General features: G+C 38.6%; 1 pseudogene; it reads right to left on the reverse strand.

The window, feature by feature from the left end:
* Positions 1–7,146: 7,146 nt before the first annotated feature.
* LOC110314326 overlaps positions 7,147–7,722 on the reverse strand; it is a 1,233-nt pseudogene continuing 657 nt past the window's right edge.

Raw genomic sequence — 7,722 nt, forward strand, 5'->3', positions numbered from 1 at the left:
GAAGATGGAAAGATTTTCCTTGCTCATGGATTGGCAGGATTAATATAGTAAAAATGACCATCTTGCTGAAAGCAACCTACAGATTCAGTATAATCCCCATCAATATTGCAACACAATTCTCCATAGTGTAAGAAAGAGCAATTTGCAAATTCATTTGGAAGAACAAAACACCCAGGATATTGGAAACTATTCTCAACAATGAAACTACTTCTGGCAGAACAACATCCCTGTCCTCAAGCTATATTACAATGAAATAGTGATTAAAAACTGCCTTGTATTGGTTCAAAGACAGGCAGGAAGATCAAAGGAATAGAATTGAAGACCCAGAAATGAACACACACACACACACACACACACACACACACACACACACACATATACAATACACATATATGATCACTTGATCTTTGACAAAGGATCTAAAACCATGCAGTGGAAAAAAAGACAGCATTTGTTTTTTGAGTGGCTGGGGTGGTATATATATTTTAATACATAAAGGTATTTACAGTTCCTTTAAAAATGAAATGTTTAAGAAAATGATCATATTGAAAAAAATCAATATTCCTATGTTAATTATTCAGGAATGATCACCCAAAATTTAGTGATCTGGTCTGGGTAGTCAGCTACAATACTGAAACATAATCAGTTTAGTTGATCAAACCTTGGCTATTGGGGACCTTGTTTGGGAAGTATTTTTCATACTCTTTCACTATCTCATTTTTACTTTTTTTACTACATATTTTCTTCATTTACATTTCAAATGTTATCTCCTTTCTTTTTTTCCCTTCCAAAAAACCCCTGTCCCTCCCCCCTCTACCTGTTCACCAACCCACATACTCCTTTTTCCCCGGCCCTGGAATTCCCAAACACTGGGACATAGAGCCTTCACAGGATCAAGTCTTTTCTCACATTGATTTCTGATAGTTCCATCATCTGCTACATATGCAGCTAGAGCCATGAGTCGTTCACAGACCACATGACACTCAAGATGAAGTAATACCAAAGTGTGAATACTTTGGTCCTCCTTAGAAAGGGGGAACAAAATGCCCACAAAAGGAGTTACAAAGACAAAGTGTGGAGAAGAGACTAAAGGAAAGGCCATCCAGAGACTGCCACACCTGGGGATCAATCCCATCTTCAGTCATCAAACACAGAGACTATTGTGGATGCCAAGAAGTGCTTGCTGAATGAAACCTAATATAGCTGTCTCTTGAGAGGCTCTATCAGTGCTTGACAAATACAGATGTGAATGCACTCAGCCAATCATTGGACTGAGCACTAGGTCCCCAATGGAGGAGCTAGAGAAAGGACCCAAGGAAATGAAGGGTTTTGCAGCCCCATAGGAGGAACAACAAAATGAACCAACCAGTACACCCAGAGTTCCCAGGAACTAAATCAACAACGAGAGAATACACATGGAGGCACTCATAGCTCCAAAAGGCAGCATTTTTAATAAATTGTGCGGGTTCGATTGGAGGTCATCATGTAGAAAATGCAAATTGAACCATTCTTATCTCCTTCCACAAAGCTCAAGTCCAAGTGGATCAAGCATTTCCACATAGAATGAGATACACTGAAACATCTAGAGGAGAAAGTGGGGAAGAGCCTTGAACACATGGGCACAGGAGAAAAATTCCTAAACTGAACACCAGTGGCTTATGCTCTAAGATCAAGAATTGACAAATGGGACCTTATAAAACTGCAAAGCTTCTGTAAGGCAAAGGACACCTTCAATAAGACAAAAAGTCAACCAACAGATTGGGAAAAGATCTTTACCAATCCTACATCCAATAGAGTACGAACATCCAATACATACAATAAACTTAAGAAGTTAGACTCCAGAGAAACAAATAGTCCTGTTAAATAATGGGGTACAGAGCTAAACAAGAAATTCTCAACTGAGGATTACAGAGTGGCTAAGAAGCATCTAAAAAAAAAAGGTTCAACATCCTTAGTAATCAGGGGAATGCAACTCAAAACAATCCTGAGATTCCACCTCACACCAGTCAGAATGCCTAAGATAAAAAACTCAGGTGACAGCAGATGCTGACAAGGGTCTGGAGAAAGAGAAACACTTCTCCACTGCTGGTGGGATTGAAAGCTGATACAACCACTCTGGAAATCAGTTTGGCCCTTCCTCAGAAAATTGGACACAGTACTACCTGAGGACCCAGAAATACCATTCTTGGGCATATACCCAGAATTTTCTCCAACATGTAATAAGGACACATGCTCCACTATGTTCATAGCAACTTTATTTATAATAGCCAGGAGCTGGAAAGAACAGGGATGTTCTTCAACAGAGGAATAGATACAGAAAATGTAGCACGTTTACACAACTGAGTACTACTCAGCTATGAAAAATGATGAATTCATGAAATTCTTGGGCAAACGGTTAGAACTAGAAAATATCATCCTGAGTGAGGTAACCCATTCACAAAAGAGCACACATGGTATGCACTCACTGATAAGTGGATATTAGCCCACAAGCTTCAAGTAACCAAGATACAATTCAGAGAACACATGAAGCTCAAGAAGGAAAAATCAAATTGTGTGTGCTTCAGTCCTTCTTAGAAGGAGAACAAAATACTCACAGGAGCAAAGTTGGAGATAAAATGTACAGCAGAAACTGAAGGAAAGGCTATCCAGAGACTGTCCCACCTGGGGATTCATCACATATAAAGTTACCAAACCCAGACACTATGGAAGATGCAAAGAAGTACATGCTGAAAGGAGCCTGATATGGCTGTCCCCTGAAAGGCCCTGCCAGAGCCTTACAAATACAGAGGTATGCTGACAGCCAACCATTGGACTGAGCGAGGGGTTCCAAAAGAGGAGTTGGAGAATGGACTGCAGGAGTTGAAGGGGTTTGCAACCCAACAGGAAGAACAACAATATCAACCAACCAGACCCCCAGAGCTCCCAGGGACTAAGCCATCAACAAAGGAGTACACATGGCTCCAGCTGCATATGTAACAGAGGATGGCCTTGTTGGGCATCAATGGGAGGAGAGGTCCTTGGTCCTATGAAGGCTAGATGGATTCCCCTGTGTAGGGGAATTGAGGGAGGGGAAGAGGTTGTATGTAGGTGGGTGGAGGAACACACTCATAGAAGCAGGGGGAGGTAGGATGGACTAGGGACTTTCTTGGAGTGGGGGGCCAGGAAAGGGGATAACTTATGAAATGTAAATAAAGAAAATATCCAATAAAAAATTAAAAAAAAAATAAAGACATCGGTTCCTTAGGACATTCTTCCCAGTGTCTCTCCTGTGCTGCATATTTTGTCACTTCAGGTCTTTTTAAAAGTAGATATATTTGAACATGTAATATCTGTCTTAATCATATACTCTCTCACTCTGACATGAAGACTCTAACTTAAAAATTAAACTTCATAATAAGTCATGCTAATCAGTTTTATATTTTTAAACATAATCCATACTTTTTAATCAAATATTTTCTTGCTTGTAATATAGGATGAAATATGTACATTACAAATTAATCATTCAATATATTTACTAAATAGGTCCTATACTCCATATTTTGTACAAATGTTAGCACACAACTTATACCTTAAACATGTATTCTCATGAGTTATGACCAATAAATTATAAGTAGAATTAAGATATATTATAATCCTGTCTGCAAAAAGACATCTAATTGTGGTGAGATTCATAGAGAAAAAATATAAAACATATTTAATATATATAATTCAATATGTTTGGGATAAGAATAAATCATCACATTCCCACCTATGGACAAGTTCAATACCTTTGAAATTTTTCATCCTCTTCCATTATTACCTTATTTTATTGGATTTTTTTTATTTACATTTCAAATGTTCTCTCATTTCCTGGTTTCCCTACTGGAAACCACCTATCCCATCCCCATCCCCCTGCTTCTATGAGGATGCTCCCTCATACACCCATCCACACCCAACTCCCTGCCCTGGCATTCCCTGAAACTTGGTCATCAAACTTTTAGAGAATCATGGGCTTCTTCTCCCATTGATGGCCAACAAGTCCATCCTCTGCTACATATGTGGTAGGAACCATGGGTCCTTCCATGTGTTCTCTTTGGTAGCTGGTTCAGTCCCTGGGAGGTCTGGGGAGAGGTCTGCTTGGTTGATATTTTGATTCTTCGTATGGGGTTGAGCACCCCTTCAGCTCCTTCAGTCCTTTCCCTAACTCCTCCATTGGGGACCCTGTGCTCAGATCAACGGTTGGTTGTGAGCATCCACCTCTGTATTTGTTAGAGTCAGGCAGAGTCTCTCAGGAGACAGCTATATCAGGCTCCTGTCAGCATGCACTTCTTGTCCTCCACAATATTGTCTGTTTTTGGTGACTGTATATGGGATGGATTCCCAAGTGGGGCAGTCTTGAGGATGGCCTTCCTTCAGTTTCTGCTCCACACTTTTGAATCCATATTTCATCCCATGAGTATTTTGTGCCCCAGTCTAAGAAAATTCTCACTAACCCAACATCTGTTAGAGGGCTAATAACCAAAAATATATAAAGAACTCAAGAAGCTAACCACCAAAAAACTAGAAACACTATTAAAAAATTGGGTATAGAACTAAACTGAGAATTTACAACAGAGGAATCTCTAATGGCTGAGAAACACCTAAAGAAATGTTTAAAGTCCTTAGTGATCAGAAACATGCAAATCAAAATGACCCTGAGATTTACCTTACACCAATTAGAATGCTAAGATCAAAACTTCAGTTGAAAAGACATGTTGGTGAGGATGTGGAGAAAGAAGAACACAACTCCATTGCTGGTGGAATTGCAAACAGGTAAAACCACTTTGGAAATCAGTCTGGAGAATCTCAGGAAATTGGAAATAGATCTACATGAAGACACAGCAATACCACTCTTGGGAATATAGCCACAAGATTCCTCGCCATGCCACAGGGACATGTGTTCTACTATGTTCATAGAAGCCTTATTTGTGATAGGCAGAAGCTGTAAACAAACCAGATGTCCCAAGATAGAAGAATGGATACAGAAACTGTGATTCATATACACAATGGAATACTACATATCTATTAAGAATGAGGACATCCTGAGCTTTGCAGGCAAACTAATGAACTAGAAAATATCCTGAGTGAGGTAACTCAGACCAAAAAGTACATGCATGGTATGTACTCACTTATAAGTGGATATTAGCCCCATCCCCCCCGCAAAAAAATTACAGAATATCCAAGATACAATCCACAGAATTCAAAAAGGTGGATATATGGAGGTTCTTGATCCACTTGGACATGAACTTTGTACAAGGAGATAAGAAGGGATCGATTTGCATTCTTCTACATGGTTACTGCCAGTTGAACCAGCACCATTTGTTGAAAATGCTGTCTTTTGTTCACTGGATGGGTTCAGCAACTTTGTCAAAGAACAAGTGATCATAGGTGTGTGGGTTCGTTTCTTGTTCCTCAGTTCTATTCCATTGATCTACCTGCCTGTCTCTGTAGCAATACCATACAGTTTTTTTCACTATTGCTCTGCATTACAGCTTGAAGTCAAGAATGGTGATTTCCTCCAGAATTTCTTTCATTGTTTAGAATAATTTTCCCTATCCTGGGTTATTTGTTATTCCAAATGAGTTTGCAAATTTCTCTTTCTAACTCTTTGAAGAATTTAATTGGTATTTTGATGAGGATTGCATTGAATCTGTAGATTGCCTTTGTCAAGAAGGCCATTTTTCCTGTAAAATCCTGTCAATCCATGAGCAAAGGAGGGAGATCATTGCATCTTCTGAGATCTTTGATTTCTTTCTTCAGAGACTTGATATTCTTGTCATATATATCTTTCACTTGCTTGATTAGAATCACACCAAGGCATTTTAAATTATTTGTGACTATTGTGAAGGTCATTGTTTCCATAATTTATTAATTTTTTAAAGAACAAGCACATTATTAGAAATATGTTCCATAAAGAGCACAAATTTAGTTAGAACTATAAAATGCTACTTCGTGGGATGTCAACATTCTTGTGTTCTATTGCTGATGTCTGTCTTGCTAACCATAAAGTATTTTTGTATTACACATGCAAAAATAAGGCCAGAGAGGTTAGTTAATCTGATCTAAATCTTAATTGTTTAGTGGCAGAACCATGACCCACAGTCTTGAGTTTTCAAGTATTTCAATCAGTACCAGAGTGACAACTTCAAAAACAAAACCCCTGACAATTTCACTTTATCTTTCCTCTTAATGAAAAGCCAACTGTTCTACCAGCCACATTCCAGTGCTATTTTTGTTTATTTTAATATGAGAATCACAATGTACAGCAGGGGGAAATAATATGTTCTTGATAATCAAAACTCAGAATCAGACTGGGAAGTAGATATGTACCTTAGAAGTGTGTTTCATTTTGAAATAGATTGAACTTGTTTCAGGGAAAATCTAAAATCCATTAATAGAATAAGAAATGAACAAGGAAACAACAGGACTGGGTGTACAGCTTAAAGGGAAAACATTTGCCTGGTATATGCAAGGCCTTTGGTTCAATCCCCCAACTTGGCAAAAAGAAAAAAAAAAAAAAAAAAAAGAAAAGACATTTAGATGGCTGGTGCCCTGAATCTCTTTGAAAGTATCATTGGCAACATAACTACTTGCTATTTTTTCCCATTTGATAGATAGGACAACTAAACAAATAATTTCAAAAAAAGAAGAGCATTTAGGCAATATACAGCAATGAATCTAGAAGAACATTTACTATGCAGTTACTGTTGTGTTTGGGTTGTGCTAAATGTAACTAAACCCTGACCAGCAGGGAAATTAGACTGAAAACCCTAGGTTCCTTAGCAGTCTTCTGTAGATATTACCATGAACGGAAAAGTCTTGTTCTTTTAAGTATTTCTTCACTAAGTATACTAGATGCACATAGGGACCAACTACAGACAAATCAAAGAACCAAATCTGAAGACAGTATACCTCCTGCATAAATTGCAAGTATCTACTTGTGAAACCATTCTATTCAGCACTATTTCAGTCCTCCTCCTCAATCCTGGACTCTTGATTCCCATAAATACAACATTCCAATTGGTGTGCCCAGGTCATTAGTATGTTCAGCTTTCTGGGTTCTTTAATTTGCTGTATAGGTATTCTACCCTAAGTGATTAATTGAAAAAATAATCATTTCAAGAAACCTTAACAAAATACCAGATTCCTTATTAACAAAAGAGGATGGAGATTAACAAACCACAATAGGAAACAAAGGTATCTGTGGCAGGACAACTCTTGACTGATATCAAACCTAGGTGCTGCAGGAGTCACCTGCACTCCCTTCCTCTTTTGAAGAGTAAGTGGGAAGCAGGACTGCTGCTCTCCCAGATAGTCATCCTCTGAGCTCTCAGCAGACCTGGAGTTGGTAGCCACCTTCCAGTTCCTGCACTGGCTTGTCCTCTCTTGTACCTCAGGGTTCGGCATGGGAACATGGATGCTCTTCTCTTTCTTTTTCCTTTCGGTTTTCTTAGTGTCACTTTCCTCCAGTTCCTCAGAACTGCTAGATGCTAGATGAGGAATCATCTGACTGAGAAGTATCACTTTCTCCCCCTAAATGTAAAGAATTTTTTAGTAGCCTTTTTTTCTAGCGTTTTTCTTGCTCTTGTGTTGTTGCTTCCTTTTCCTGGTACTAGAAGCTCGAGTTTCCTCTGAGAACTCACTTGAGGAGAATCCGTTGTTACTTCCATAGCTTCCTTTTTGTTTTTCTTCTGTGTTATTTTT

The sequence above is a fragment of the Mus pahari genome, chromosome X (genome assembly GCF_900095145.1).
Source record: "Mus pahari chromosome X, PAHARI_EIJ_v1.1, whole genome shotgun sequence".
NCBI lineage: Eukaryota > Metazoa > Chordata > Mammalia > Rodentia > Muridae > Mus > Mus pahari.